A 6,000-nucleotide genomic window follows, 5' to 3' on the forward strand; every position below is an offset into this window, starting at 1 on the left:
TACATAGTAGAATCGCTTTTTTCTCTGGGGAGACATGTGTCCAGGGAAGAGGAGAGGTTCAAGCACACTGAGCCTATCACTGTTATTTCAGCCTTTCCCTTTCCAGGCACATTGTTACCACCACGGAAGCTGTTTACAGGCTCCATCACTGTCTGAATAAGAAAAACATGACTTGTTGCTGGGAACAGAATACTTTTTATCCCTTATGAAATGCTTTTCTGGTGAAATCTGGTACAGGCTGCATGTTAAAATAACCAACATAAAGTTGGGTTTGATGGGCTTTGATACTTCAACACTCAGTGCTTTGGTTAATGAGTGAGAGTGGGGAGCATGCAGCGCGCTCTTTTGTCGCTTCGTGGGATCAGGATATTGGAGATGGTGGCAGGTTGGGAAGAGCAGCATCGCTTTCACTGCCGATCCTCAAGGATGGCTTCCAGACTCAGCCGAACTTCAGAAACACTACAAAGGCTCTGATGGCTTTGTTTTGTGGTCTCTGCATTGGGCCCCTGCAAACAGCACCAAGAGCTGTGCTGCTGCCGGGCTGAGCGGGGGGCACAGTTACAGCAGCTCCCATAGGCACTGCAGGCAGCAGGGGAAAACGGGGCTGTTTCAGCACTGTGTGGAAAAAAGCTGGAGTGACCGTGAGTGAGGCTGTGTGAGAGCAATAGGAATGAGCACCTCAGGCCGTAAAGTTTGATCTCCTTCCTTATTGCCTCGTTGCTCTGGTAGCTTGTAATCATCTTGTGAGCTAATAGTCCTCCTCTTCAGCTGTGGAAGCTAAATACGTCCCCATGTGAAACCTACAGCTCCACTTTGGTGTCTCCAGGTGCATAATGTGGAGTTGGCACAATCACATTTAATCCATTTCTAATATTCCAACCTACAAAGTCATCTAAGTCTCATACATAATATTTTGGTATTGCCATCACCTTCACAATACCAACTGCTGACAGATCTACAGATTTCATTCAGATTCTCTTACCTGGTTAATAAAAACAAATAAAATAACTTGAAATGCTGAGCCTTCAAAAATGGTGGTGCCCATCTTTACAGGATGGCTTCCATCTCAGCACAGCCCACAGTCATCTTCCTCTTGGTCAGCTTCTGACCATGACAAAAGTATTTGGCTAAATAACTGGTGTCTGTAATGGCACCTCTTTGCTGAGGTGCTGGTAGCTTACACCCAATGCATTCCACAGTGCAAAAGGTTGCTCATCTTGCTGGAGAATGGTAGGACATAAGGTTGACGGTAGACAAGTCGGGGAGTCTATACAGACTTTCATGTTTTTCATTATCTTTTGGCTTCATAAATGTTTCCAAGTCATAGTTCAATATAGAAGGTGGACTAAAATGGCTACAATAGCTTTCCCCCCCCTCTTTATGATATATTTTTGGCTCACCTAATGATGCTCTTTGTTTGGTGGATGTTTTACAGCGAGACAGGCTCACGATTCCTAGTTTCTGTGCAACAGTCTTTCTCAGGTGGGATATGGGCACTTCCAGTTTTACACTCACATTCTCATTTAATTTCCTTTGCAGGGTCTAACTGTGTTTGTCCACATCCCTATACCTTCCTATATCTTCAAGAGTTAACTTTGCTTTCTGATCAGTTCTAAGTAACTCATTTGGTGCTCACTCCTGCAGCCCTCTGCAATGACAGGATAAGACATCTTCTTTACAAGGTTTTTCTCCTTGTTTGAGATGCTGGTTTTTGAATAACATTTTTATGTTTATGGAGAGAAATGTCATGCTTATCTCACACTCAAATTTTTCAGTTCAGCTGATGTCATTAACCTGTTTCACTGATTTCTTAGAGCTTGACATTAGAAATTGAAAATCTGACTCAAATACTTACATCAGTTGGGTATTTTCCCCCTTTTTGTTTAAAATAAGTCAAGTCATAAAGAAGGGCATCAATGTGGTACCTCAACAGACAATAGCAAAGACAATTCAGCTCAATTCCATAGCAGTTTTGGCATACGGACCAGTACTTGGCCAGGCTCGGTTTCAGGTGGGTGCAGAGACCTCCACTGCAGGCAGGGAACTGCAGAGCAGAAGGAAAACATTAAGTGTTTTGAAACAGTTGTGAGAGGCTGTGCAGAATTTATGGCCTTCAGGGGCCTGTGAGAGGTTTACGAGGCCGGAAGCTTTCTGGGGAGCACTTTTGTGTGGGCTTTTGCAGGTGGCTCCCCGAGATCATGTGTCTCTGTTTGCTGGGACCGCCTTGTTGCTGGAACTGGTGCTGCTTTGGCTTTCTGAATGGCTCTTTCTGGGGAAATGGGCAATTTTGCTGCAGAGCAGTGATTGTGTTCTTGGATCCTCTGCATCACCAGGACGGGCAGGCTCCTGACATGTAGCATCAGTACCAGTGATCAGTGAGGGTCGAGATACTGTTTTGTAAAACAAAAAAAAAAGTTTTTAAAATGTCTGTTTGGAAGGAAAAAAGCCTTGTATTCAGGTCAGCCTTAACTGAACAGATTTATTCCTCCAGGTGGTTTTATTTTTCAATGAGATGCCTTGCAACAATACAAAAGATAGTGTGATGTGCTGCAGAAATCTAGGTTTAAGTATATTCTCTTTGACTTTTCACCAGAGTTCTATTAGATATTTTCTCATGGTCAATTGTTATTATCCTTTTAAATAGCAATGACATGATTTTGGGCTGTTTAGTGTAATGCACAAAGACTGTAATGGGCCAGAAACATCTCCAGGACAGTGGTCACGTCAGTGCCTCCTTCCCCGAGATTATCTTTCTAGTTCATTAGGAGCCCACTAAAGCTGTTGAGCACAGCTGGAAATAGGTGTCCTGGCTAATACTTCATATGCTTTTCATCCACTGACACAAAAGCTTCATACACCCTGATTCACCCTGTGACTGGTAAGCACATGAATTTGCAGGTGTTCAGGCTTGCTGTCCACTGCTGACTGCAAGCTTCTTCTCCCATGGGTGACCTGGGCAATGTGGGGAGAGATGGAGCCACACGGGTACCTGGCTGGTGGCACAAGCTCAGGACAAATCAGCTCTTCTCACAGACTGCTGGGTCTCCCCCTCACAGGCTTTGAGACAGCGCTTCCAGGGACAGCAAGGTCTGTGGTTTCCCCACACAGTCTGGCTTGGCAGCAGCAGGTCCCAGTGCTGTGTCCCAGCTGTGGTGGTGAAGTTGGGAAACTCCTCCCATTTCCCCAGACTTGCCTCAGTGGCCACCCCTGCCTCCCAGACACATTGGTGTCCTGCTGACTTTCTTACCCTTATTTAACATCTTTTGGCTTAAATCCCATTTTTCATGGCTTTGGTTGGAAAGGAAAATGATGGAGAGGGAGGCCTCTGCCACATGCTGATACAATAGAGACAGCGTGGGGGTTCCCCAGTGCTTCCCAGGCCAGAGCATGTCCTCTTGCCTGTCCCACCTGCAAGATGTATGCTGCTGAGGCAAGCTCAAGCATTTACTCAGCTTTCAAAAAATCCCTGCTGGGGCTGAGAGTCATGAGTATCGATAGTATTTCACTGAAGCTGTTATTTACACAACTGGTGTGAGTATCATGGAAACCTTATGCAGAGGCGTGGATGAGGGTTGTTTAAAGTGGATTTCAGAAAGAATACAGGAATTCATAATTCAGTTTTATGAATTGCAAACCAGGCAGCTACAACTTGAACAAGGGGCTATTCGGTAACTTGTAATGTAACTTGCCCACCATACAAAGGTATTACACGTCCTCAAAGAGGCTGCTCTACCTGTGTTTTAAGGGATATACCTGAATGTAGTTATTTCTCTTGAGTTTTGTTCTCCTACACGGGTAGCAGCTGGAGATCATGCTTTCTGATTGTATTTTGGTCTTATTTTTAATTCATTTCCCCCACCTTAGAGTATTCATCAGCTGCCATAGCCTCTTGTTTCAGACAGCTGCTAGATCCTGGCTGATGGAGTTTATTGATTTCTCTCTCTGATCTTGCAAATCTTATTTCAAATTCATCACCTGCCAGGGCTGTTCTGGGAGCCTGAGCTGCACTGCAGTGTGTTATGGACAGGAGAGCTCTCCTGTGGGCTTTCTAGTGCCACCAGCTGCATAGCCCCTGCTCTGGAGCAGCCCACCCTGATGGTCTGCGAGTTCTCGGATCAAACCCTGACCCCTTCCCCTCCCACAGCCCCATGCATGGCTGTGCCCAACAACTTGAAGTGCCAGCACTGGCTGTGCCGTGCTGCACTGCAATGCGGAAGAGGAGACAGGAGCTGTGCACAGCCAGCATCAGGCTTGGTGGCTCCAGCTCGGCGGGTGGCAAGCCCCTGTCCCAGCCCACCTCCAGTCTCTCTTTCTTCACACACGAATTATGGTCCCATCCTCTCCACTGCAGTGGAAATCCTGAAAACCTGAACCAGATGCACGGTTTCACCTGAGTGTACAGACAGCCTGGAAGCAATAACTCTGGGAGGTATAAACTGCGCCTTTCATCATAGTAAGATGTTAACAGGGGAAAAGCCCCACTGCTCCAGGCAGTCCTCTATTAATGCTGCCTCAGCAGCTGGGAAAGGGGCATCTGCTGGATCAGTTTCCACAATGCCCTCCCCCGTGTATTCCCCCCCCCCCGCCTGTGGCTCAGTGTTTCCAGTTCACACGTCCCCCTGGCATGGTCCTGGTGCCTGAGACAGGGACAGCTCAGGATCTCCCAGGGTCTTCAATGAGGGCTGTGGGCAGCAGCACACAGCACTCCTCAGAAGGCTGAACAAAACGTCTGCTTGCCATCGCTTTGGGTCATTTATGGCATTTTGATGCTCTCTTCTGCAATATTATTTTTTAAGCAGCCTGATGATACTCCCATGCAGAGTGCAACAGAAGTGCAGCTTGCTCCTGGTTTATGCATTTCAGCTAAGGTTGCCTAATAACTTGTGAAGCTCACAGAGCAAGCTCCCCTGTGATGCAAGGCCAGACACAAGAGCATTGTTTTCAGCTCTCATGTCGCTGGTCACAAGCCAAGCTGCTCTGCTCTGTCCCTTGCTTTGTATGGGAACGGATGGTTGGGCAAAACCAAACCGACCTTTTACTTGAAGTAAAAACTGACCTGCAACTTTGGAAGCCGGATGCAGTTTCTTAACAAGCAGCATGGGATTAGAGGAGCAAGCCCAGCCAGTGCCCTCCTCTGCAGTGCTCTGTACCTGTTTGCTTTTCTTGTCGTGGACAGTCCACACACACGGAGCGTGGCTTGGGCAGCATTAAGGAACAGAGAGGTAATGTATTTTCTGCTGAGCAACCTTATCTGCTCTGACTGCTCTGGGTTTTCAGCTAAGGGGGACTGTGAAGGATAATTACCATCATGTGTTACCTGAGATTACAGGGTTGCTTTCCAACTAATGACACTAGGAGAACCAAGGAGTTGTTAATATTTAATCAGACTCTTGGCTTAACAATTGGATAAATGAGGTGTGTAATTACACAATTACAGAAGACATTTCAGATAGGAACTGTGCTGTTATTAATAGCGAAGGTGAAAGCTGGTGAACATACACTGTTCAGTCCTATCAAGCATGTCATTAAAAAAGATCTTCAGCACAAGAGCCTAACAGCATGTCCTATGAGATGGTAAACAAAGGCTTCAGCTGCTTTCAAGATAAAAATTCCTACTTGGCCAAGAGGTTCCAATGTAAGAAAAATACCAGACCAGATGTTTTGTTGATGTGGCAAGCTGTAATCAGGGAGAACTAGGGAACATTTAAATATGTACACAGAGTATAACACGTGTTTATGGCTGTGCTTTATGTATCATTTCTCAGCAGTCAGGCAATTATTTTCCCTAGGTTATTCATTTTAAATTTTATAGGAAACAAAAAGGTACCTTTTAATTCAGTGTAGTTCTTACCTGCCCAGTGGAACTTTAAAACAAATGTTAGTCCTAACATGCAAGGTGTTGTGTTTGATTGCAAAGTACTGGTCAAAATAAAAACAGAGATGCTGCCTATTATAATATTGTTCATCTGTTTTAATCCTGTGCTTTATCTCAGCTCCTGA

The sequence above is a fragment of the Melopsittacus undulatus genome, chromosome 1 (assembly GCF_012275295.1).
Source record: "Melopsittacus undulatus isolate bMelUnd1 chromosome 1, bMelUnd1.mat.Z, whole genome shotgun sequence".
In the NCBI taxonomy this organism is placed as follows: Eukaryota; Metazoa; Chordata; class Aves; order Psittaciformes; family Psittaculidae; genus Melopsittacus; species Melopsittacus undulatus.